Source organism: Symphalangus syndactylus, chromosome 6 (genome assembly GCF_028878055.3).
Source record: "Symphalangus syndactylus isolate Jambi chromosome 6, NHGRI_mSymSyn1-v2.1_pri, whole genome shotgun sequence".
Classification (NCBI taxonomy): Eukaryota; Metazoa; Chordata; class Mammalia; order Primates; family Hylobatidae; genus Symphalangus; species Symphalangus syndactylus.
The window spans coordinates 122495987-122521509 of NC_072428.2; the positions used below are offsets into that span (position 1 = coordinate 122495987).

At 48.9% G+C, this 25523-nt stretch overlaps 1 protein-coding gene across 3 annotated transcripts in view; it reads right to left on the minus strand.

Moving 5' to 3' along the window:
- PLXNA4 (plexin A4) overlaps window positions 1–16226 on the minus strand; it is a 457179-nt gene extending 440953 nt beyond the window's left edge. For 2 of the 3 annotated variants that reach the window (XM_055284053.2, XM_055284056.2), the window contains exon 1: window positions 16142–16226. The gene's annotated coding sequence lies outside the window, so the exon portion shown is untranslated. The remainder of the gene's footprint in view (window positions 1–16141) is intronic. The other variant, XM_055284054.2, reaches the window with a different exon arrangement.
- Between the last annotated feature and the right edge of the window lie 9297 nt (window positions 16227–25523).

The following is a 25523-nucleotide window of genomic DNA, read 5'->3' on the forward strand; positions in this document are numbered from 1 at the left end:
CTGCAAATGTGTCTAAGACAATGCCTGCTTTCAAGAAGCTTGCAATTAAGTGGGAATATGAGATGTAAATATTGAAAATACAAGCCAATAATCATATATTACCAGGAAATTCTTGGCAGGCTGAGTTTTCAGAAAGTCTCTACATATAATACTGTCTGCACACAAAAATGCCCAGACCTGGCATGTGGCTAAGTCTACTTGTAAAATTTGTTACCTGGTTAAATGCTGTTCCATGCCTAGCAATATTTTTAAGTTTTCAAATATAAGTTTCAGGTGAAAATGTCATTCTTTCAAAACAGTATGTGCGGGAGAAATGACATTTTTTCAAAGTGAATTTTCTATATTTGGTATATATATTCACTATATAAGTGAATTTTCACATATTCTATATGTGATATTCTGTAAGCTTTTTTATAAATGTTCTTTAGAACATTCCAAAAATGAGCATCATCAAATTAAAACAAGAGAACTTCTATTACATTTCTGCAAATCCTAGATGTAAATAAAATACCATTTCACTCAACAATGATTGCCAGAAATATAAATACAGTTTAGAAAAATTATTCAATTAGTTTATTTTTAAGTATTTGCTAAGAAGGCTTCGGTCTTGCTAGTATTAAGTCCTAGGAGAAGGAACAAAGGAGAGTGAAATCAGCTACAGCAACTTCATGCAATTAGGCCTGGGTTTAGCAAAGCTCACTCTCTCTCCTCCACACCCCCAACAATCAGCCTGGGGCCAATGACAGCCAAGATTCTTTGTCCAATTTGACATCATGCACATGGTCACTACCCCGCCTCTTTCGCCTTTGCCTGCTTTCTTAGATCTTCTCATCCGAGCATAAAGCCAGCAGCCCCTTTGAGGACATCTGATACCCCCAGCTCAGTAGGTAGTCTCTAAAATGAAACATAAGAAGGTGGTATAAGAAAAGGGGAAAGTGTAGGGATTCCCTACCTTTGTTGCAGGCTCTGAGCCTTGGAGAGGGCTCAGCTCACCAATCTCAAAGGCCTCACCCACAGTGGACAGGGGCATGGTGAGGGGATGTAACAAGGACACCCTCGGTGGCGTCAACTGCTCTATTCCAGTCCTGACCACAGATCACTGCAGTTAGGTTACTTTCCTTCTTAGATCCCCAGGCCTTGCCCTCTGCCTCCTAGTAAGGAAACAATGTGCCACCAGATAAACTTGGAGAAACTGCTGAATTCCCTGAGACCAAAAGTGCAGCTCCGTAAATGTATTACATGCTGAGAGCAATTGATAAAACGTACAAGGGCTGGGAAAAGAGGCATGAGGAGGAATGAACAGAAATCCTGCCACCTCCATGGGGTTTTTGAAAGGTTAGAGCTCAAAAACACTTACGCTGCCCCCCGTTTCTCCCCACAAGACAGCCCAAAGCACAAGCCAATTTTATTAGCAGCTCTGAGATACCCAGAAGCAATCCAGAGAAGAGGGTAGATCCATTGTTTCACTTGATGTTGTACTGCAATTTTGCAACTAAAGACACTCTTTGGGCCTGAACTCCCAGGGTCCCTCAGTCTTGAAGAACTGGTATAAATGATGCCCGGGCTAGTCAGAGGCCCTGCACTGTCTGGGGCCTCTCCCCAACCCCAAGTCTCACTACCTTCTGCAGCAGCACAGAGGGTTGAAAGCGTCTGGGAAGACTTGAAGGAGTTGGGCATATCTCTCTCTCTAGCACTCTGCTCAAACCAGTGGCCTGTTCTCTGCAGTTCCTATGACATGAACACTGTAATGGAACACAGGAGCCCATGTCTACATCTCCTAAAACAAATGAAGACCACTAAATTATAAAGCTCCCCTGCAGAATGCAAAGCATCTGTCACTAATATGCTAACCCATTCAATTTTTCCCCATGTATTGGAAAGAGAGAGAACAGATACTGCTTGAGTTTTACTAAGCCCTAGACTGTGTCTGGTATTTTAAAAATACCTTCATCATAGATGTGTGAAGCAAAGATACGAGAAACAGGGGGTAGAACCTGGAGAGGGATTGCCCCACCTAAAGGCATTCCCATGATAAAAATTTTTCCTTGACGCTTGACACTCCCGGACCAAGCCAACCCTATCTAGCGGCCAGGTCCTACCTGCAGGCTTTGATTGTGCAGACTTTGTCCTACCTCCCAGAATGTGGGATTAGACCAACAGGACGTTATTCCCAATGGGCAAGGTCAATATTTTAATCACCAATCTCTTAGTTCATGGTGGAGTTCATTTCCCTAGACCACACTGTTTTGAGCATGCGCTCATTGAAGTTGGAGGCATGCACCGAGGAAGGGAACAAGCAGAACAGAGACCCAGGTGCACTCTGTTCCAAGCTTGCTCCATAGCACTCTGGGTGCTACTCAGCCTCCTGGGATCGTTCTTTTCCCACTGGAAAGTAGTGGGACTCTCCTAAGGGAAGGTGAATACCTGGGATGCTTTCAGAACAATTTCAAGTACATTGTCCAAGAGAGTATGTTTACATCGAAACATGAACCACTTGAAAAATGCAAGAATCTCTACGTGGATCTTCTTGCTTCTTTGTCAAGTTTCTGCCAGATCCCAAAAGGAACTCCTAAGTCTGCAACTGGGTCCAGAAGTAAACATCACTAGGTAAGCATGAAGTTGAAGCTGCCAGGGACACAAAAGCCTTGTATCCGCCGGCCTCCTGGTCACTTCCACCTGCAAATCCACATGTGCCTCAATTCACCTTGTCCAGAAAAGAATGCAGCACTCCTGCCCCACCACTTCCCCCACAACCTGCCTCAGTCCAGATTTCTCCAGCTCCATGAATGGCATCATCTCCCACCAGCTGCCCAGGCAGGACACCTGCAGGACAACCCCACTGCCCGTTCTTTGCTGCCCACCACCTTCACCACCATATCCACCATCATCTGTCAGCGCTAACTCCTACGATGTAATTCTCAGATCAGCCCCTTTCTCTCCTTTGCCACCACCTTTGATCAGCCCCAGCTAGGATGCTTTGATTTACTGCAATAGCCTGCTTCCACTTGTTCTCCACGTGGCCCCCGCTGAATCTTGCTACAGTACAAATCTGGTCTTGTTGATTCTCTTCCTTGGAGATCCTCAAGGCCTGACTGCTGCCTGATGGATAAATCCCTTAGCTGGACACTGACACTGGTCCTGGTGCAGCCTCTGCCGTGTTGCCCCTTGCCCCACTTCCCACCTCTGCCTTGAACTCCTGCAGACCCAGAGGGCTGTGCTCTCACCTCTCTGTGCTGCTTCCTCCACGTGGGACCTCTGCTTATGAGTTCACAAAGCCAATCTGAGGGATCCTTCAAAACATCCTCTAAAACTCAACTGGATGCCCCTCTTCCTCCTCCTCCTCCTCCTCCTCCTCCTCCTCCTTCTCCTCCTCCTCCTTCTCCTCCTCCTCCTTCGTCTCCTCCTCCTCTTCCTCCTCCTCCTTGTCCTCCTCCTCTTTCTCATCCTCCTCCTTTCTCCTCCTCCACCTCCTCCTCCTTTCTCCTCCTCCTCCTTCTCCTCCTCTTCCTCCTTCTCTTCCTCCTCCTCCTCTTCCTCCTTCAACTCCTCCTACTCTTCCTCCTCCTTCCCTTCCTCCTCCTACTCTTCCTCCTTCAACTCCTCCTACTCTTCCTCCTCCTTCCCTTCCTCCTCCTCCTCTTCCTCCTCCAACTCCTCCTACTCTTCCTCCTCCTCCTCCTCCTTTCTCCTCCTCCTCTTCCTCCTCCTCTCTTCCTCCTCCTCCTCCTCCTTCTCCTCCTCCTCCTTCTCCTCCTCCTCTTCCTCCTCCTCCTTCTCCTCCTCCTCCTCCTTTCTCCTCCTCCTCCTTCTCCTACTCCTTTCTCCTCCTCCTCCTTCTCTTCATCCTCCTCCTCCTTCTCCTCCTCCTTCTCCTCCTCCTTCTCCTCCTCCTTCTCCTCCTCCTCCTTTCTCCTCCTCCTCCTTCTCCTACTCCTTCTCCTCCTACTCCTTCTCCTCCTTCTCTTCATCCTCCTCTTCCTCCTCCTTCTCCTCTTCCTCCTCCTTCTCCTCTTCCTCCTCCTTCTCCTCCTCCTCCTTCTCCTCCTTTTACTCGTCCTCCTCCTTCTCCTCCTCCATCTCCTCCTCCTCCTCCTCCCCCTTCTCCTTTTCCTCCTCCTCTCCTTTCTCCTCTTCCTCCTTCTCCTCCTCCTCTTCCTCCCCCTCTTCTTGCTCCTCCTCCTCCTTCTCCAGGAGCCCTTCTTCATGTCCTGCTTTTCATAACTGCATGGGTGCCCCTCTTCCTATTCCCAGAGCACCCTCTTCATGTCCCAATCTCACTTCCTGCCACATTGCATGTAAATTCTCTATTCCCACGTATGTTGTGGCTACACTAAGCTGTGAACTCCCTACTGGCAGAAGTAGGTCTTTCATCTCTGCACAAATTCTCACATAGTGCCTAAGTGCATAGTAGGCACTCAATAAATATTGCTTGAATTGGCTGATTTCTTGGTCAATTAATTGATTAAATATTTCATAACATCATATCAACCTCTCTTACTAAAATATGCAAATATATGTGCATGGAGCTTGGTGAAATGTAGGCATCAAAGGATCTTACGAACTCTTTTCTTTTTCTGCAGTCCCCAGCTGAACCTACTACTGCCAGGGTGGAGATCCCCCCGGGGACCCATGCCTCTGGACTCCTGCACTGACCATCCCCTGCTACTGTCTCCTGCCATCCCTACTGCATTCTCCTTTCTGACCCTCTGCATGTGGTTTTTATGACTTACACCTCCTCACCAGATCAGCAAACACACGGGAGCTGGCAAAGGTGTGATGAGAGGCCTAAGCTCAGTTTTCATTCTCTTTGTCTTGATTTTCTTTGACCTTGTGTGTAAATAGACTCTTTCTTCTGATGCTCACCCAACCCTTTAATATGCAAGGCCACATTCATCCTCACCTCCTGGGCTGCAGGTGGGAAACAGCAAGGGCTTATTCCTGGCTTTAAAGAGGAGAAACTGAGGCCTAGCCCAGAGAGGGGACTTGCTGAAAGACATTCAGCAGAGCTAGGATTAGAAGCTCAGTCTCCATATTCCCTGGCCAGTACGTAATACTTCTTCAATTGCTCTGAAAATGAAAACCTCAGGATTATTTTGCAGGAGGAAACAAAAATAGGCCTGGAAAAACCATAGCCACATTTCTGACAAGCTCCATTCAGAGGGCACCATAACTTACATAAATGATTTCCTATTACACCACAATTGTCACTGCAATACGACAGTCTTGCAGCTTCCTTGAAGTGTTCTCTTTGTTATTTTTTATACAGATCCTCCAGAAAGAAGAATCAAATATGGTCCAAGCAGGGAAACAAACCACATGACACCCGCAGACCCAGATTCTTCTTCCACATGATTCTTTCTGAGGACCAAAGAGAATGCCATGAATAGTCCCCCATGGGCCTGAGCCCTCTCCCACCTGTCTTCCTCCCAAAGCTCTGCTGTATCCCTGCAAATAGGATTCCTTTTTTGAAAAAAAAAAAAAAAAAATGAAAGCCAACAGTTTATGAAGAAGAAATGAAGTGACAATTTCCCAGCATGGCTGGGAATCAATACAAGCTGTTGTCAGCGTTTTCCTTTCAAAGGGTGGCTGCCACACTTCTCCAAAGTCAAGAGCAACAGAGCTCCAGTGCTTGACTTACAACTGCTTCATCATAGCAAGATATTTTTAATTTAAAACTCACTGCAGTTGGGTTCGAACTCAGCTGGGACTTGATTTACTGCTAATTCATTTCTCCAATTCCTATAATTCTAAGCTCAGTCACCAAACAGTTTAATGCTGATAGAATCACCAGTGCAATGCTTTATGAATGGGCGTCAGGGGAATTTTGTTAGTGTGTGTTAGCAACTGTTATTCACTCTGGAAAGGAGCACTGTGCCTGCACCAAGCATGGGGGGTGGGGGCTCTATAATTGGGCATGTGAATTACCAGACAGTGTCCCCAAGTGATTCAAACCCAAATACCACTGAGAGGATACCCCCTTTTACCCCAACCCACATACACACTCCCACACTCTCTCTCTGTCTCTCTCTCTCTCACACACACACACACACACACACACACACACGTACAATCATTACCTATGTGAGAAGAATGCCGGGCAGTGAAAACGCTTTCCATGGGAAATGCCTAACTTCACTCTCCAGGTCACTACCCAGTGGTGGAAACCATGGATTTACAGTCTAATTAGAAATCCTCAGCCTTTTCTTGGATGGCAAAGTTTTCTTTTCCCAAGAGAAAATTTGTTTCAGCCATCCAAAGCTTAGGGAGATGTGCCTTAATAACTCAAGCTTCCTTTGTTAATTTGATAAGGAACATCTATCTTTGTCAGTTATATTGAAGCCTCTTATTCAAAAAGTATAGTTGGAGAAAAAAAATTGAGGTGAATGTCATTACTCACATATTTTGAAAACATCCATCTTGATCCGTTATGTGAAACCAAAAAGTGCCACTTGTGGGAAACATGTCCACAAACCTGTCAGAGTGGCATTCACACTTTTCGAAATTGTTTCTTTATGAAATATACACCTGAAGGCAGATCGCAAGGCCACGGTCGCTAAAGTTTTGTGAGAATTCGCAGTCATTTCTGGGAGTCTCAAAAGCAAATGACAAGGACAAGAGGCAGGCGGTGCCTCTGAAAGTTGGGGTCACAAGTCCCTATAAGTCCCTATTTTGTCAGTACAGTGAATTCATTCTTCTGGTTTTTTCACCTCTGAAGTAAACCAAAACTTGAAAGCTTCCAGTTGAAGGTCACCATCTCCCAAAATGCCTTTCTATGGAACCCTCTTTCCAGGAGACATCAATAGGCTTAAATACACTCACACAAAGGGACCCCCATGACCCAACAATCTGAAAAGCAGTGGGCGAAGAGTAAATAGGTTTCCCAATAACAGGTCTTCTTCACCTTTAATTTGCCCTTGTGCATCTCCTGAAGAGGACAAAAGAGAGGATGCTTGCAAAACTTACTTGGTCACAGAATGCTCTTTCCATGGAGGATTTTATAGACTAGTCTCTGGAATGTTCTGCTAAATTCAGCTTGGTCTTCCCCCCTAATCTATCAGCGCCTAAACCCATAGTGAGTTTTACACAGAGAGAAATAACTTAATTCCATGTGCATCCATGTGCAAGACAACTGCACCTACCTGTCCCCAACCACTATGACCCAGGATGCTGGAGGATAACTGAGGGGCTCAGCCTGTACCCATCTGGATTCATCTGAATCCTCTGGAATAGCCAGTCAGTCTGACTTGATGTGATCCCTACTCTGTCCCTGCTGCAGAGCAAGAACCCACCATATTAGTCTGGTTCACACTTCCCTAGTCTTGATATTTTTAAAGTCATTCTTCTCCACCTTATCCTGCTCCATTTATTCCTTCTATTTTTACAGCAAATGTTTATCAATTGCTTCCAGTAAGATAGGCTCTGGGTTGGGCACTGAGTATACAAGAAGTAAGAAATGATCCCTCTCAACCTAAAACATAAGGAAATACATGATTCCCATTGTTTTCATTGCCACTGCCAGTAGCAGCTTCTTCACCATTATTAAAAAGCATGAATTGAGTTACCGATGAAACAAAAAAAACTGCTTGAAGCAGGGGCTGACCCTACCTTCTGGGAGCTGCAACTCTCAGGCAGACACCCTAATGCAGGCCCACGTCTCTAGGTCAGTGATTTGCTCACATCAATCAGTGGTTAGGGGCAAGTGCATTTAGGGAGGAAGATAGGTTCAGTATCTAATGGACAAGAGAGCAGGGAAAGAGGTCACAAGCACAGCATGACCATCAGTCCTCTCCCCAGCCTGACCCTAAAGGGCCTTCAAAGCACAAGAGTAGTAAAAAAACATTGATGAGGGGCAGGACTAGCTACAAGCAATGACTTACAGGAAATATTTTATGCAGAAATGTCCCCTGTTGCATTACATTTCAATGCTTTCATTACTTCTTAAAACTAGGAGGGTGGCAGAGGTCATTTCGACCTCTCCCTGCTTCCCAGCAGCCGTGCCGCCCCTGAGATAGTCACACACCAGTATGCGGAAGGCTGGCTGTTGTTTAGTAAGCCCCAAAACATTAGAAAAGTCTCCAGAAATCGGATTGGCACCCATTCTTCATGTGGTTTCTATTTGGGGTTTCAATGGGATGATAGTGTAGTCGACTAGTGTTGACATAGACACGTGAATTCTGGGGCTCCTAATTGGAGTACCCCTGTCTTGCCATCTGACTCTGTTCTGAAGAACTTTATGTTCTTTGCATGGAAACCATTATCCCAGACTTCCAATTTATATATCTGCCCAAATCTGCTGAGTCCCACCTGACATCATGCCACCCCACCCCAATTCTGAACTGCGGCCATTTTCCTGTTGAACCCTTGTTATCATTGCCACTGCCAGGAGCAGCTTCTTCACCATTATTAAAAAGCATGAATTGACCTCTTGATTAAACAAGACACTGCTTGAAGCAGAGGCTGACCCTACCCTCTAGGAGCCGCAACTCTCAGGCAGATGCCCTAACGCAGACCCACGTCTCTAAGTCAATGAGTTGCTCACATCGATCAGTGGTTAGGGGCAGGCATATGTATTTAGGGAGGAAGACAGAGTCAGTATCTAACGGACAAAAGGCTTCAGTGATGCTTTCTGCCGCTCCTCTGGTCCTAAAGTTCTTGCTGTCTTTTCTTCCTTCAGAGGCAAAGGCTGGGCTCCTGTAGGGGTAACCCTGACATACCTTCTGCAGGGAGAGCCAAGGAAGCCCCAGCCCCAGGGCCTGACCCACAGAGGCTCTAGCTTGACCTGGTATTCCCAACCCCAAAGTGAGGGGAGTTGACTCATGTCTCGTGGGGTGACTTGTGACCAGTGAGTTCCAGCAGACCAGAAGGACCCGTGGATTAACTGCTGGCTGTGCCTCACCACCACAGACTATTCCGAGACATAGTGTTCACACCAGGCTTCCCTGGATACCTCCTGAGTGACTGAGCCACCAGCTGCTTTTCACTGGGAAGGCAGGGCCAGCTTGGTAACACACTATTTGTTCTCCTTCCTTCCCTACCTCTCCTCCTTTGCTTCACTTTTGCTTCCCTGGGACCCCACCCCTCAATAAAGTGGTAATACATAGCTTCTGCCTTGAGCTCTACTTTTAGGGAACCCAGGCTGTGACTGGGGTGAAGGACAGACAGGCAGAGGGGGCAAGGCCCAGGCTCTCCATAGCTTTGACAAGAATAGTCCTGCTTGCATCTGTTCTGTGCATTGGAATTCCATATAAAATTTCATTGGAGCAAAGACTTTCACTGTATACATATTAAAATATGTTTAATCACCGATCTAGACTAACCTCCTCATTTTATAAACAATAAACTGAAACATAAAATGATTTTTCCCAAGATGCTTTAGTTAGAGTTATCTACATCTATTTGTATCCAAAGCCTAGCTTTTTCCACAACAGTGGTTTTTAAGCAAGGGGACATATTGGAATCATCTAGGAACCTAAGAAAATGGACACGTGCCTAAGTAGCTGTCTCTTTCCTTGGAAAGACAAGGGGCAGGATTGGCTCTGAAGAAGGCTGAGCAAATGCTGAGGCCAGAAGTGGACTCTCTACCTATCTGGCACAATTCTGCTTGAGAATCTATTGCTCACACCATCAGCAGAATCCAGTACTTGGTTTACATAATGCAAAGGTTCAGTGGAAATTTTCACTGGAGAAGCCACCCCTTTATTCACATTTGAGAGTAGTCATAAGAAAGTGCTTGTCTTAATCCAGTGTTTCTCAGTGGATTCCAGGTCCACTACACAGTTGATCTACTTTAGTGATTTCACAATCCATGTGAGTGTATTAAAGACTCTGAGAAGTCCTGCAGCAAGGAGTATCTTTAGCTTTGCTTTACACCCGGGGTCTTGCAAACTTATTTCACTGCAGAAACTTTTTTGTATGTAATGCCTATTCACACCCCTGCAGAATATACTTTGGGAAACTGTGGTCTATTTTAAGTATTACTTTCAGGAAAGCAGGTCTGAGATGGAGAGGAAGAAAATGAACTCCAACTGACTCTAGCAACATTAGCTGACATTCCAGGCAGGCTGCTTTAGTTGCACATCCTGACGTCTGCTACTGTCTCCTCTCACTCTCTAACCCCACCACGAGAACGGAAGCAATCCACCAGCTATGCCTTGCTTACTTCTTTCCTCTTGGCCTCTGGGTCAAAGCCAAGGAATGATTGGTTCACCTTCTAGGTTGAGCCTCCACACTACCAAAAGGGAAATCCAGCTGTGCTCATTCAAGAAGAGTTCAGTGAGTATGTCAGATAAGGAACTGATCTTGAGCGAAGACCAGGAAAGCCTTTCAACTGCCATGGTTTTCCTTTCCTAAATTTCCAATGACCTCTTCCTCCACTGCTTCTGTCCTACTTCATAATGAAAATACTCTACCCTGTAAGACCTTGGGAATTGATTCAGTGAGGCTGTGTTCAGCACATTGACTGCGGAGACTATCCTCTTAGCTAGTGATCTGTTTTGTGTCGGAGTGACAAAACATCCCAAAATCCAATTTGCTGTTGCGAATCCTGGTTCATGGAGGAAACACCATAGAGGCGGAGGGGAAGATCCAAGCTTAGAAGGAAAAGAGAGGATGCCTGAGATCTCGCCAACACCTGTTGGTTTCAGTTTGCACAGGCCTTTACCTCCCAATGTTTTATCCACTCATTCCTACTGCTGCCTCAGAGGGTGAGGTGATGAAATTCCAAGTGCACCCCTTCTAGCCACCTCAAGTTGGACAGAACTTTCACTCACTTTACAGTGTAGAGAAGTCAAAGAAATAATGCATGGAATAAAAGTTTGTCTTTTGGAGAAAAAGAAAAAAAAAAGGCAAGTAACCAAAGTGCCTCACTTGTTGCTTTTTCCTAAAATGTTCAGACCAGAGGGACTGAGTTTAGCCCTGGCTTTGGAGTGGGACAGAACCCAACAGGGCCCATGGGCTCCTTCAGGGATTCAAACCCACACCTTTTTGCATCAGGATGTAATTCCTAATGCCTTGCCTTAGCCTGCACCATCTCAGGTCTGAATTATTTTCTTCGTGCAAATGGGGACCTATCAAAATTCCTCTAAGTGCTACAGGATGGCTATCCCCTGACATGGTCCATTGGCACCAACACGCGATGAGTCTCTGCTGCAACCACCATAGGATCCAGGCACCCAGCATGGCATGATGTCCCCAGGCACAGATTTCTTCCCTGCTTCTGGATCCTGAAGTCAGAAACTCTAGGAGTAATAAATGAATGAATGAACAAGTGTCAAGTATCTACCGTGAGTGGTGTAATGGTAAGAATCTTTGCCCAAGAGTGAAAAAATCATCCATCCCTTAGCAACCTGGGGCCTTGAACATCTCACCTAAACTCTCTTCTCAGCCTTAGTTTCTATGCTATCAAAATGGGAATAAACAATACCTACCTTGCACAGCTATTTTAAAGATGAAATGAGGAAGTGTTGTTTCTACAATACTAGCAATTTGAAGCAGTCACCAGGGAGAATTAGACTCCTATCAGAATTGGAGCCTCATAGAGTCTAAAGTAAAGATGGGGACTTCACTCATTCATTCATTCACTCATTTTTTCCCAGGAGAAAATGGGAATTGCCAAATGAGGTGACAGTCACCCTCAGGACCTGAGCACTCTGCTAGAATGATCCATGCAATTTTATAACCTACCAACAGCCAAGGAGAAGACTCATCCCCCTTGACGAATGGGGAAATCAAGGCTCAGTGAATAAATCCATTTGCCTGGCATCACAGAGGTAGTGCAAGAGACTAGGGACCAGATATTCTAAACTTCCTCCCAAGCACTCACCCATAAACCTCCCAAGGGGGCAGCAGAACAGTGAGCACATATATTCTAAGGAGGAAACCAGCACAGTGATGAGGAGAAAGGGATTGCTCACAAGTGAGACTTGGCTCCATCACTAAGTGGCTGTGTGATCTGGGACAAAGTCTTTAACCTCCTGCATCTCAGTTTCCTCCTGGAGGAAATAGGGACCATAACAGCCTATCTAGGTTGTTATGAGGCAAACTACTTAAATGGTGCCTAAACCAAATGAGTGCTCAATAAATATTGGCCACCATCATCATTAATTATCATCTTCCATTCCATTGTTTTTACAAGAACTGAAACCAATACTAATATCCTCACAGCCTCTTCCCTTGGGAGGCTGATGCCACGGGACCAGACAAGGGTGTGGGGGCATACACAGACTCACACAGGGACTCAGGAAGCTCTTCTTCCAGGCTGCCCCACACCATGCAGGGAAGCAGCCTCCTCCTTCAGGAACAAGGCCTGGGCTCTTGTTCCAGGGGAATCAGGACCCCTGCCTGCCTTTCGTTTTAAGATCCATCTCTCACCACTTAGCAGCAGAGCCCCCTTCAGTCTCCCTGCGGGCTCCACCTTCCTACCGCAACTTGAATGGTACAGCCTGGGCAGTGAGGACAACATGAAAGAAGAAAGAAAAAGTCTGGGCAGCTAGAGGGGATCGGGTGGGAGTCTGGGGAGGGAGCAGTGGAGCTTGCAGCTTTTAAAGAGACAGTGTCCTGTCCACAGGGCCCTGTGTGGACCAAGCATAGCTCGATAGAGCCTATAGGCCAATTACCCTAATCATGTGCATCTCCCAAACAGCCATTTGATTTATTAGTGAGACGTCTTTTTAAAATGCCGCTCTTAAATATAAATAACACTTAATCATCCAGCTGTCGTTAAATTCATGTTATATTGATTTCTTGGAGTGCCGCAAATTTGAGGGCGAATGGGCTGGCGGATGTGCGCACAAAGCCAAGAGGTAGATTAGCAAGTGGTGGGGGCGGAGAAGTGGGGGTTGGAGGAAGAGGAAGGGAGGTGTCAAGGGAGGGAAATGAACCTACTCAATAGCCCAGGGTCTGAGCCAGTTTCACATTGGGTAGCGCTGGACACAAATAAGAAGAGAGGAGATGCTGGCACATCGGTTGCATAGTCTAATGACAGCCAAGACCATGGTCGTGTTTTCTGTATTGCTGCCGCCCCCTTGTAACCCACCACAGAGCTGCTCCAACAGGTCTCTGATGTGCATTGTCTGCGTATGCCTTCTCTAGGTGAGGATGGGGAGAAGCAGCTAAGAAATGCCCCCTAGCTGACTAGGAGGAGAGAGATCCACTGCGATTTCTTTGCATCAAAGCCTGATAATTATGAATCAAGAGTGGTTAATGACCCAGCCCCTTTAGCTCTCTCCCACTTCAGGACTGCTGCCATCCTAGAAAGCCCCCACTTCATTCCCAGCAGCCCTCATTGTGATGAAAAGGATCCCGAGGCCAAGTGTGTGTAGGCAGACTATGCCATGCAGATTTCCCTGTCTGCAGGGAGTAGCAGCAGCAGGCGACAGAAAGGCACAGAGAAGGAGAAAGGAAACAAGTTGACTGCCTTGGAGTCCTCCAGAAATGTCTGCAGTGTCCCAGTGGGCATCCAGGAGGAAGTCCTGGGAGGACAGACGAGAGCCCCGGGAGGTGTGATTGTGTAAGAAGGAGCAGCTTGTAGGTGACCCATGCCTAGTGCTCACAGGAGAGCTGCCTTAAGCACCATCTACCAGGCAGTGAGGGTCTGCTGGAAAGAAGCATTCATGGCTGGGGTTTTTCTAGTGTGTCTCTCTTCCCAGTGAGAAAGACCTCAGAGAACTTAAAAGGAAGGGCACAGAAGAGTGGCAGAGAGGGTGAATGACAGCGTGGCATGCTCCAGGGCTAGGCAAGAGAGCCAGGAAAACGTGATGTATACTCCGCTTTACAGAGATGTTAATTAATGCCTGCCTTGTCCTAGAAACCAAATTAGTACCTAATGCTAAGTGCAGAGATTTTTTGAACCCAGATGTTTAGCTTATAACCAGCATAATGATACTAGCTTTGCATTAAAATGATGGATCCTGAGGCTGCAAATACATGAGAAAGGAAAGACGGTAGGGAGGAAAGCAGAGAAAGGAGTGGAGGTCTACAGGGAAGACACAGACATTTCAGGAAGACCCTGTACCCTATCCCTTTGCCTCTTCCAGGTCCCATGAGGGGCTGTTTACCTGGGAAGCACCCGCTGTTGCTGGAGCTCATAATTTCTTTTGCAAACCATGTGCTGCTGTACGCGTAGGTGGGATCTGCCTGTCCACGCCCTCAAGGGGCATGTGGGGAGAAATGTTCCATTTCTTCCACAGCCCGGAAGACAGAGGTGGACCCCACTGTCACACATGGTGGGGGGGGAGCTGACCACATTTAGCCAGACTCTGAGAACGCATGTGTGTATATATCTTGGGTGTGTGTGTGCACACGCCCACCATTCCTAAAAAGCAAATAAGGTTTCTTCCCCCTACTGGGGTCTCTCCATTGTGAGAGATTTGCTTTATTCCGTCTATGCTTTTCAATCAATCAAAGGGCAGCTCACACAGCACACAGCAGGAATACAATCTCCCTCCCGGGGCGTCTGCGCTTCTCCCCAGCCTATCCAGAGACCTTTGCAGGAGCTGAAAAAAGTTTGGAAATAGCGGAGTCAGGGTGCTGAAAAAGCCCTTTCATTCAGCCCCTATCTTCAGGATTTACAAAAACAACCCAAATTCTGAGCCTAGCACTGGGGCCTCCTTGTTCAAAAGAATGTTTGCTCCTCTTCCATCACGTTCTGGAAGGCTCCTAACATATTTTTTCCACTGGTGGGTCTGTGGGATACTCTGAACACATGATCTTGGACAGAGGGTACAAGCTTATTCAGTTTTGTGGGAGAATGATATGATCAGGTTGCCTAGAAAGCTACCTCAAAGTGACAGCACCAGAAACACAGGAGCTTGTACATGTATATTCAATTCTGAATTTGACTTGGATCTCATGTTCTTCTCCCTATGAAAACTGAGACCCTAAATTAGTTGCTCTTAGACCCCAAGAAGGGAACTATGGAAAAGCCTCTTAGAAGCCCAGCCACTTCCTACCTCCTCCAGAAAAAGTTAAAATGAGCAGCCTGTGAAATTCCAGCCAGAGAGAACAAGAATGAAAATGCTTTCGGGAAATAGGACCTTAAAGCACGGGCTTCTGGGGAGTGATTCTACATAGGAGCAGCCCTGGGCTCTGGGGAACGCTGGCAGACCCACGATTGCCTTGCCTCCTCCGGTGGGCACTGCCGCCGCCATCGCGAGGGAGGGGAGCCTCCTCTTTTGGAGGACTACACCCCTCGTGCTTCCCACTTCTAGTTCTCTTTCTCAGACACACACCGCGAAAGGCATGTGACAGGTGTTCGCCAGCCGGAGGCACCGGGGAAGGCAGCCCCATGTGCCCAGGAAGGGTAGGGAGGTGAGAGGTGACCCAAGTCCTGTGTCTCCAAGTCCTGTCTGCTTGCTGCTAAGCAGGGACTGAGGCTGTGAATAAGGTCATACCTTTTAAGGAGGATCGGACCCCCGTACCTTCCCTAGACAAGCAACATACGCGGCGATGCTTTAAGCCGCTTTCTGCCTGAAATCTCGGCGCATTCTGGGGGAAGCAGTGCCACGCTTCAGAAAGGCGTTTGTGCTGCCTCTTACTGGGGAAACGCAGTGTCTGTTTCATATGCGCCGCCCTACAGAACTGCAGCCCCAACCGCCTATGTGGCCTCCTCCCCGGGCGCTGGGCCACCACTCTCCAAATATGCGTCCGAATATCTGTGGGTCTGTCTCCCGTTGAAATCCCAGGGTGTCCAAAGGCCACGGGACCCCGATGACACTGGGTGGGTCTCCGGAGACCTCTCAGGACTTCTCCCGTTTTAAAGCCCAGCTCGGGACGAAAGGGGCTGGGAGCTGAAAAATTGCTCCCTCAACCTCCCCGGGTGGGAGGCAGAGCCGGGAATACACAGAATCCCACCCCGAAAGTGCCGGGAAAGAGAAGTCTGAGTCCGGGAGCGTGAGAGGAGAACACACCCGGGAAATCCCTGCTCCGGCCGCTGCACCTCCGCGGGCGTCCAGGTGGGACGTGGGCAGGTGCGCGAGCGCCGTGTGTGCCGGTGTGGATCTGTGTGTGTGCCTGCGTGTGTGCGTGTGCGTGTGCCGCGGGCTGGTTCCGGGACACCGAGGACTCCCGGGCCGGCCCGGGTCTCTCCGACCGCGCTGCCCTCGCCGCCCGCCCAGCCCCACTCCCCGGCCGGCCGGCTCCTTACCTGGACGCGCCGCGTTTCCCTCCTTCAGCGGGAGCGCCGCATTGACACTGCAGATGGAGCTTATGCCGCTGCCTCTCGCCCTCCTCTGAACGTGTGCGTGTGCGCGCGTGTGGCTGCCTCCTCCAGCCCCAGCCCCGAACGCAAATACTCCACCGAGGCACACGGAAGCCGGGAGCAGCCGAGGAACGCGGAGGGCGCCGAATCAGAGCCTGCGGGGCTTGACAGCTCCTCTTGCGGCGTCCAAGGTGGGCGTAATGTCCAACAAAAAGGTCGGAAAATGGGGATCGATTCCGAACACCCCTTTCCTCCACCCAGCCCCGGAGCCCGAGCAGCGGCGAAGGCTCTCGGGGGCTGCGGTAGCGACGCGGGGCTGCCCCCCTTCGTCCCCACCCCCGCGGGCTGAATGTCCTTGATGCCAAGCGGGCACAGCGGCGTCACTCCGCGCCGCCCATGCTCTCCCGGTCGGGCCGCTGCCCGGGCGCGGCGAGTGCGCGGGGGACCCGCCGGGGAGCGCTCTCGGAGCCTCTGCGCGCCTCTCTGGGTAGCGGCGGCCGCCCCCCGGCAGCCCGCGGCCGGCCGCGCCGCGGCAGCCCCCACCCTTGCCGAGGGACTCGCCGGGCAGTGCCCTGGGGCCGGGGCTGGGGGGCCGCGGGAGCCACCGGCTGTTCCCCTGGGAGGCGCGGGGCTGCGGCGGTGGTGGCGGCGGCGGCTGGCGCTGCGGCGGCGGAGAGCTCGGCCACGGGCCGAGCCGGGCCTCCCGGGCGCGCCCCCGGCCCCCCGGGCGAGCTACTCGCAAAGTTTGCAGGGGGCAGGGAGCGGGGCCGCCGCTGGCTCGGCCGCCGCCGGAGCTCCCGGGCTGCCTGCTGCCGCCGCGGCTCGCTGCTGCTGTGCATTGAAGCCCGGCCAAGCGCTGCAAAAACTCCAGCTGCCTGGCGCTCTCTGGGTCCTCCTCTCCTCCCTCCCGCCCTCCCTGCTTCCCTTCCTCCCTCCCTCGCCTCGCCTCCTCTCCTCCCTGCCGCCCGCCGCCCGCCGCCGCTCCCTCTCTGGCTCGCTCTCGCTGGCTCGGAGCTCGAGGCTGACATCTAGACCGAGGGAGAGCGGCCGGCAGAGGGGGCAGGGGGCGCCTCCCTAGACGCTCCCACCCGCCGCCGCCTGGCTTGCCGGCTCTCCTCCGCACCAGCGTTTGCCGACACCCCCTCTGGGTTCCCTCGGCCCGCACGGAGCTACCCTGGCGGTGGCGATGTGGGGCGGAGAGGGGGGCATACATGGGTGACTGGGGCGCAAGGCACGCGCTCAGAGGGAGGCACTCAGCCGCCTCGGAAGGTACGGCTCTGGGCACTGGCCGTCGGAGGGACCTCAGGTGCTCAGAGCTGACACAAGCGCACACTGACGCTGAGGCATACACCTATTCCTAGTGAGAACCCCTCCCAACACCCCGCCAAGTCACCCCCACATGGCACCCAAGGAGGCCGAGGACACTGAGGGCACAAGGCCTGCACGAGAGAACATGAGTGGCCAGTGCCCCAGAGCTGGTTTGGTAACCTGACTTTTCCAGTCATGTTTATACTGAGCGGCTCTCCTGGCTCCTCTCTTCTCTGAAACCCTAGATCCTAGACTACAACCAGAACAGACCATGCCAACATCAGGGTGGTTTCTGAAGCCCAAAGAAAGAAATCACCATGTGGCTCTGGTTTAGGCAGTGAAGATGGCGAGTGGGTGGCACTACCTCCCAAACCTCTGCCTAGATCCCCCTAGGAATGGGCCCACCCACCAAGAGAAACCGAAGGGATTCCCACACCTGTTAACTCAACTCTGTGCGTACCTCCCTCATCCTCATCCCTGCTCCCACCATAGTCTCAGGGAAGCGGCACCTTCAGCAGTGTCCAGTAAGCGTTCCCTGGGATAGGCAACCATCAAGGACGACCCTCTAAAGGAGCCCATGGCTCTTGGCCTCTTCTCTCCTGTCCCTTCTTTAGTTTTCCCTGTCCTCACACCCAGCAACTCCCTGCCCGTTACTGTCCCTCCCATCGAAACATCTCAGAGCCTCCTTATTAGATGGACATGATTGATAATGGCTTAAGTTCCTATACCTCCCTATAGGGGTTATATTCTCACAGAAATCAAAGTTGTGTGAATTGGGGAGCCTATGAAAGGAGCTGTGAGATGACAGCTTAAACAAGCCCCAAGGTGAGCAGCACATGTAGGTCAGGCTTGGCCCAGAGAGGACCCTGCTGAAACTTTGCTCTCACCAATGAGAAGATGAACCAAGCCAGAATGAGGAGGAAACCAGATGTTTGATTCTTTGATTAAAGGATATTCCAGGAGACAGCGTGGAGCCCTTTTAGTCTCTGGTTCTCTGCTGAGTATTGCATGGTCGAGAAAGCAGCAAGGAGTTATCTTATTAAGCTTACGTGAATACATTGATCTGACTCCACTCTTCCCAGAAACCCTGAATCCCAGACTCTAGATAAAGCACACAATATCAGGTTAGTTTCAGAAGTCCAGAGACACACATAACAAAATCACTCAATGCTACTGCCTCTTGGACATCCTTCCAGGGTGGAGGAAGCACAGGGCCAAATGCTTCTCTATGCAAGACTGGGATTAGCATGAGGCCAGCTGGGCACTGAGGATACAAAATCGAAGGAAGCCCCCTCACCCCAAGGTCCATGTTAAGGTTTGCATCACCTGATCCTGGCACTGCTTCTAAGTGTCCCTTTTAAAATTGCTGCATGGGTCCATCACTGCCCATTTCCGGAAGTGACAGCCCGGATAGCCCCACGGAAGTCCCTAATGGGTTACTTAAGGAATATCGTTCAATAAAAGCGGGGGTGGGGGGACTCCTTTCGAACGTCTGTTGGCCACTCAGCTTTCAGGGTATGCCATAAAATGCTGAAAGGAAGGGGGGGAGGTGAGAAAACAGCTCTGTCTCCATTCTCAGTCATTCTAGCATGTATTTTTAATACAATCTGATTGTCTTTTTCCTCCTTGTATCGGGTGTGTGTGTGTGTGTGTGTGTACGTGTGTGTGTGTGAATATGGCTTGAGTTCCAGGCCCATTTCCTGATGGATGGACGGGAAGTCAAAGACCTTTTTTTTTTTTCCAGAGGTGGCAAATAAAATGTGTTTATTATTCTTTATCTCCTGCCTAGTGTGTGGTGTCATTTATTTTCATTCAGAGAAATGAATGCCATGTGGCGCCTGAAGACTAATAACAGAGCCAAATGACAGGGAAGACATACAGCAAAAAGCTGGACCAGCCATGGGCAGGTGAGGGGCCCAGCCAGCTCTCCCATTGTTAATGGGGCCATATCTCAAATTGCCTTTTCCCTGCTTGCCTTGCACTGAATAACACGGTAAAAGGCATACTGAAGGGGGCAGTTATCATATTATCGGGAGGAGGCGCAGAAAGGGTCAAATTAGCCGCAGTAGAGGATTTTTTTTTTTCAGTGATGTCCCATTGGATTGACTCCCTTGAGTTAGGAGAATGGAATGGGGTGGGATGAGTAGGGCCTCTACATTGGAAGTTAGAAAACACGTGTCCTACTCCTGGCTCTGTCATCGGCCAGCTTTAAAATTTGGAGTGGGTCACATCCTCTCAATGATACCTCATCTCTCACCTGACACATTCGCCCCTTAGAGTTGCAATGACATTCAAAGGACATACCATTTTATTAATGTGCTTTCAAACTCTAAGGTAGGTACAAAACACATGTAGGGAATTAGAGTCACTTTCCAGACGAATGTATTTTTTTTTTTTTTCAAATAGAACGATACAATGAGGGTAGGCCTTCTGCTATCTTGTCCCCACCCTATGAATAAATACACAGGCAAAAGCAGCATCTTCCCACAGTTCAAAATGTGTTTCTGCATTAGGTACAAGCTCTTCTGGCTCTCACACCTCCTCTACCCCCTGTCCCTTGGTGAGGGCTAAGGGAGACACAAGTAGGACCATCTAGGTGTCCCCTACTGACAATGGCTCTGTGAGTCACTCCCTCTACCCCTCGCCTGGTCACGAAGCTGATTATGTCATTGTCTGGACCCATGGCCACAAGAGGGAGAGGCTAAATGGCACATTGCTTCAGAGAGTCCTGTTTTCTAAAGAAGCTATGTTTGTGGGACTTGGGTTGGGGTTTATTGCTGGGTTTAGACAGAAAAAGTGTTGGTTCATCTCCCATGGCTGAATAAAAGGACCAGTTTAACAGGAAAGAAGAGAAGAAACCCTTAAGTTTCCCTTCACTCAGCTACCACCATTTTATTAGCCTAGGAACAGTGCTGCTATTTAAGTTGATAAAAGCCAGATTTGCTCGTTAAATAAATCACCAGAGCCTGGTGGTGCTAAAGAGACATTTTCTTTCCCCCAAGAGCTGCCCCCATGGCTAGGTCTTGTACCTTGCACTGGATAGAAAAACCACAGGCAGGCAGTCAGCAGCTTAAAAACCTAAATTGTGGCGCCACCTGCAGGACAGCAGGAATATCATCGGTATCCCACAGCTCAGCAGAGGAGGCAAGAGGAGCCTTCCGCAGTGACACAGGTGAGGCCAGGGTCCCCTCTGGCCCCTGTTTTCTGCATGTGTCACCACATGTCCACAGCACACTCCAGCAGCCTTTAATCTGCATCCTCCTTGAATGCTGCCATTTCGAGGGATGGGCAGCAGCTCTCAAGATTCTCAGTCCATTCAAACTAACTTATTCTTCCATCTGTCTCCTAAGGGACTAAGTGGACCTCTAAGCCAAGGGTTCTGTCTTCAAGACTGGACCATGGAACAGTAAAGCAGAAAGGAGAAGTGACTGCCTTTCGAGGAAGATGAGGGGAGGAACATCCTTGTGTCACCACAGGGCCTACTAGTAGGTTGAACTTGGTGACTGGGTATTCTTAGTAGACCCAACTGTTCCAGGCTTCCCTAGCATGTGGGTGCAAATGAGCACAGAGATATTAACATCCGAATCTCAACTCCCAGCCTTTTCTGCTCAGATAAGACTTTGGCCACCACTGAAAAACCCCTCCCTGTCTCCTCCCATTACGTCAGAGACCGCCACTGGTGGGTGTGCTTAGGAACAAGTCTGACCACTTCATTCACCACAAGTACCCGCTTGGAAATCCACTGCCCATGAGCCATTTGATGGAAGGACATCTCTGCATTACCAGCTCTGTGGTTGCGCTCTGCAAGGGCACCTCCACCCGGCTGCACTGCTGAACATGGCAAGCTCTGCTACTGTGCCGTGGCTTTCCAAGCCACACTGGAGGGTTGGTGTTTAGGTGGGGAGGACACCCCTCTCCTCCTACACACACACACACACACACACACACACACACACACACACTGTGGATCTTGATCCTCTGGGCACCAAAACAACTCCCATGCCTCCCATGGTCCAAGTCTTACTCCCCTTCTTCCCCAGACCCTTTCATCCACTGCCCCCTCTCCGGAATGCTTCCTTCTCTTTCAACTAACAACAAAAAAAAACTTGTCTTTTTAACTACAGAAACCAGAAGTTAGAGGATATTGTGAGGTGAGGGGAGATGGAAGGAGGGAGGGAGGGAGGGAGGGAGGGGGTGTGACTTAACTCCATTGGCCAGAAACAAGAGAGTCCCAGATCTGGCCAGAGCCATGTCTTACTACAACAAGAAAGAAGAAATACCTCAGTGTAACCCTTCTTGGGGTTAAGTCCTGGGAGGCACAAGGTCCCGTAGTATGCCTGCATTACAAGGACTGGATACAGTTCATGTCTCCCACATGGTGCCTCTCTCTTGGCACTGCCTAGTACACTGGCTAAGTAGTTTAAATGAGTCACTTGGCCCCTCTGACTGGGGTGCACATAACAGAAAGGCCTCAAGTTGTTTTCCCTGTGATGAAGATGGATTCGTGCTGATGGGTTGAATGCTCTTGCCTGGTAATACATTTACAAGATGGTGGCCAGGTGGTCTGAGTGTAAGCTGTTCTAAGTGACCGTGGTTACCAGCCTCCAAAATGGCCCCAGTGACTCTCAACCAGAGGTATTCATGCCCTCATACAGTCTGCTCCCACACTGAATCAGAGCTGACTTAAGTGACCAAGAAGTGACAGTGTCCAAGGCTAGGTCAAAAAAAGACATTTTAGCTCCCAGCTTGGTCTCTTGAGTCCCTTGGATCTGCCATGTGGTGGGAAACTGAGCCTACTCACCAACAACCAGTGCCAGCTTGCCAGCTCTATGAGCAAGCCACCCTAGGAGCCCATCCTCTAGCCCCAGTTAAGCCTTCAGATGATTTCAGCCTTCAGAAGCTTCCAACTGAGATCCCAGACATCATGGAGCAGAGATAAGATATGGTTTTATGCCAGAGATTCGTTATGCAGTAACAGATAACAAATACAGTGATTTGCAGGGAAGATATCATTCCTCTGACCTTGACCTCATTAACCTCTTAAGCTTATTATTTGAGCCCACTTGGCTTTAGAATAAGAAGGACAAAGTGGGGCATGCTTGATGCATGATAGTCTCATACTAGGCAGGACTGAGCACCAATAGATGTCCTGCCAGTCACTCCCTTCAGAGCTCCGGGGTTAAGCCTCTTAGTTCATCTCAGTGTGTTACATGGAAATGAGAAAACCCAATGAAGAGGCTTGAAAGCATCCACATACAGAATACTGAAATCCAGCACTCACTTGAGATGGGCCATCATCAGTTCAGTTCCAGAGTATTGGCCATCAGAGACATTCAAGAGACAGGCAGAAAGTTGTGCCGAGTCCTGTTCACTTTCACAAGCTGTCTGGCACCTGCCTCTGCCAGAGAGCCTTTTGGAGGAGAGGTTGAATGGGGCTCCAGGGTGAGGCCTTGCACCTGCTAAGCACCAGGCCCAGTGGTGCTGAAAGTGTTCCCTACATCTGATCCTGACCCATGCTGCACCACAGGGCAGGAGGGAGGCCCAACGATGCTTCCCATAGATGGCAAGTAGAGTAAAAACAGACTAGAAGCGAGACATGATTGAAAGCTGATCGTCCACTTTCCCTCCACACCATTCTCCTTGAGGACTTCTCGCATCATCTTCTCTCCTGTGCCCTCAGCAGCTTCCAGAGAGCTCAGTGGAGCCTGCAGGCTATCAGCAGAGCCAAGGCATATACAAGGATTAGGACGAGAGAAGAAGAGAAGAAAGAGGCAAAGAAGAATGAAGGGACAGGAGTGCCTATGCAAAGCGGAGAAAGAGAGCCGCAGACAGTTGCCTTAGGGATTCTGAGGACAGTGCTTAGGCCCAAGGTGACCTCTCCCCACTTTAGTGTCCATCTCCAGGACTCTGTGGCCTGGCTCCATTCTCCTTCTGGCCCTATTTTCCTGGCCAGGCCCTATATTCTTCCTCTGTTTTTAAAGAGCTTTCTCTTAACGCAGCCCTGCTGACTGTAACCTTCACAAATGTAAGGTGTCCCTTGTGGAGTCCAGAGAGAGCGGGGGCCCTCGAAGCCTGAAGTCCACAGAGGTGTGTGGTAGCACATGAGGGTTGGGGAGGGCCAATTGTGCCATATCTCCCCAACTCTGCAACAAGCGATGCCAGGTCAGTCGCTGGAAATCAGCCACTGTGGATGTATTGCACTATGGGAATTGGCACATGCTACAAATCGGGACTTTTGTTTTTGTGGAGAGCTGGTTGTTAAACACCTGCCAGTACACTTCTGGCAGGGCCAATGATGGGCCTGGATAAGACAGGTCAGCCCAGGCCTGCCCAGTTCTCAAATGATTGTTCTTGGGAACCCATCAGATACATGAACTGCATCAGCCCAGTTCAGGGTCAGAGTAAGAGTTTCTTTCTGTCCATACCCCACCCTTTGATTATAAGAAAATATTAATATGGACTCTTTCTATTAGCTGTTCTTTCCAAGTCCTGTAGGTAAGGAGCCTTTATTCGTGGTTTTTGACACTAAAATCAAATTGTTATTCTTTCCTGCTAGGTAAACTGAGGCAAGAGATGTTGACGTGACCCATGGGTGTGTAGGAAGCTTGAAATGTACATCTGGTAACACCTGTCATTTACTCCCTCCACCTCAAGATTAATGCACTGGGTTTGGCAGAAATTCTATTTTCATTTCCTCAAAGCACTGCATTAAAATTACCGTACATCCATACAACAGAACATGGTGCAGATGTAAAACAAAATGAAAACAAAATGAAGTAAATCTATGTATGCTGCTCTGAAAAACAACGGCAAAATGCAGAACGGTGTATTCATGTATATCTTTGCATATTTTGAATATACAAAATAGGCTTGTACATACATAGGACATTTTGGAAGGATACACAAAAAACTTAACAGCAGAAGCCTCAGAGTGAGAAACAGAGCGATATGTATTTTCTTAATTTATTGTATATTCTTTATTCTTTTTGATGTTTTACCACGTGCAAGTACTACATTCTCTATTTTTCAAAAAGCTAGTTGAAAATGAACAAAAAAATACTGCTGCTAAAAACATCTTTCTCACACCGCCAGTCCTCTGCTCACTCTCTCTTCTCAAATCCAGCCAACCACTCCTCCACCCAATCTGTATCATATTTGAGCTTGCCTTTGTTCTAGTTTCCTACTAGATGCACCCTGTTGCTCCTCTTTTGAGGGCTGCCATGAAGGTCACACAGCAGCCTGTCTGCCTAGGCAGACAGCTCAGTGGATCTGGTAAACGTCCCAGAGAATGAGACTTCATCTCTCATTTCCTAAAGACCAGCCAGTATCCTACTTGGCCAGAGAACTTCTGTTTGGCACTAGATTGATTTTAGGCGGATTCCAGGGATGCTCCAGCACCTCCTTTCTACGCTAAAGCAAGCAGCTTTAGATCAAGTCAAAGGAAATATCCTTCTACATTGGAGTCAGTAAACTCATGGAAACTAATACTCAGACATGGTACAGGCCAAAAATAGGATGACTTCAGGAGACATTTAGATAGCAGCGCGTGAAAGCTCCATATTGTTATTAATGTTATCAGGAACTGTGTAGGGAGAGACAAAGAAAAACCAGAGACAGGCAAATGGCATTCCAGTTTTGCAAAAGGGGAAAATAATGTAAGTTCTGAAAAACACAAACAAATGAGTGTGGCCCCCCAAAGTGACCATTGGATCACTAAAAGATAGATGTGTAATTATTTAGAAAAGGATGTGATTGATCACTAGGAGTAAGTCTGGAATCACTGTCTTAATCATTTGGGGCTGCTGTTATGAAATGCCACTCTCTGGGTAGCTTTAACAACAAACATCTATTTCTTATGGTTCTGGAGGTTGGAAGTCTGAGATGAGGGTGCCAGCATGGTCAGGTACTTGGTGATGGCTCCTTTCCTGTTTATGTCCTCACATGGCTCTTCCTTGGTTCATTCAAGCAGACAGAGATCTCAAGTGACTCTTCCTCTTTTTATAAGGACTCTATCCATCAT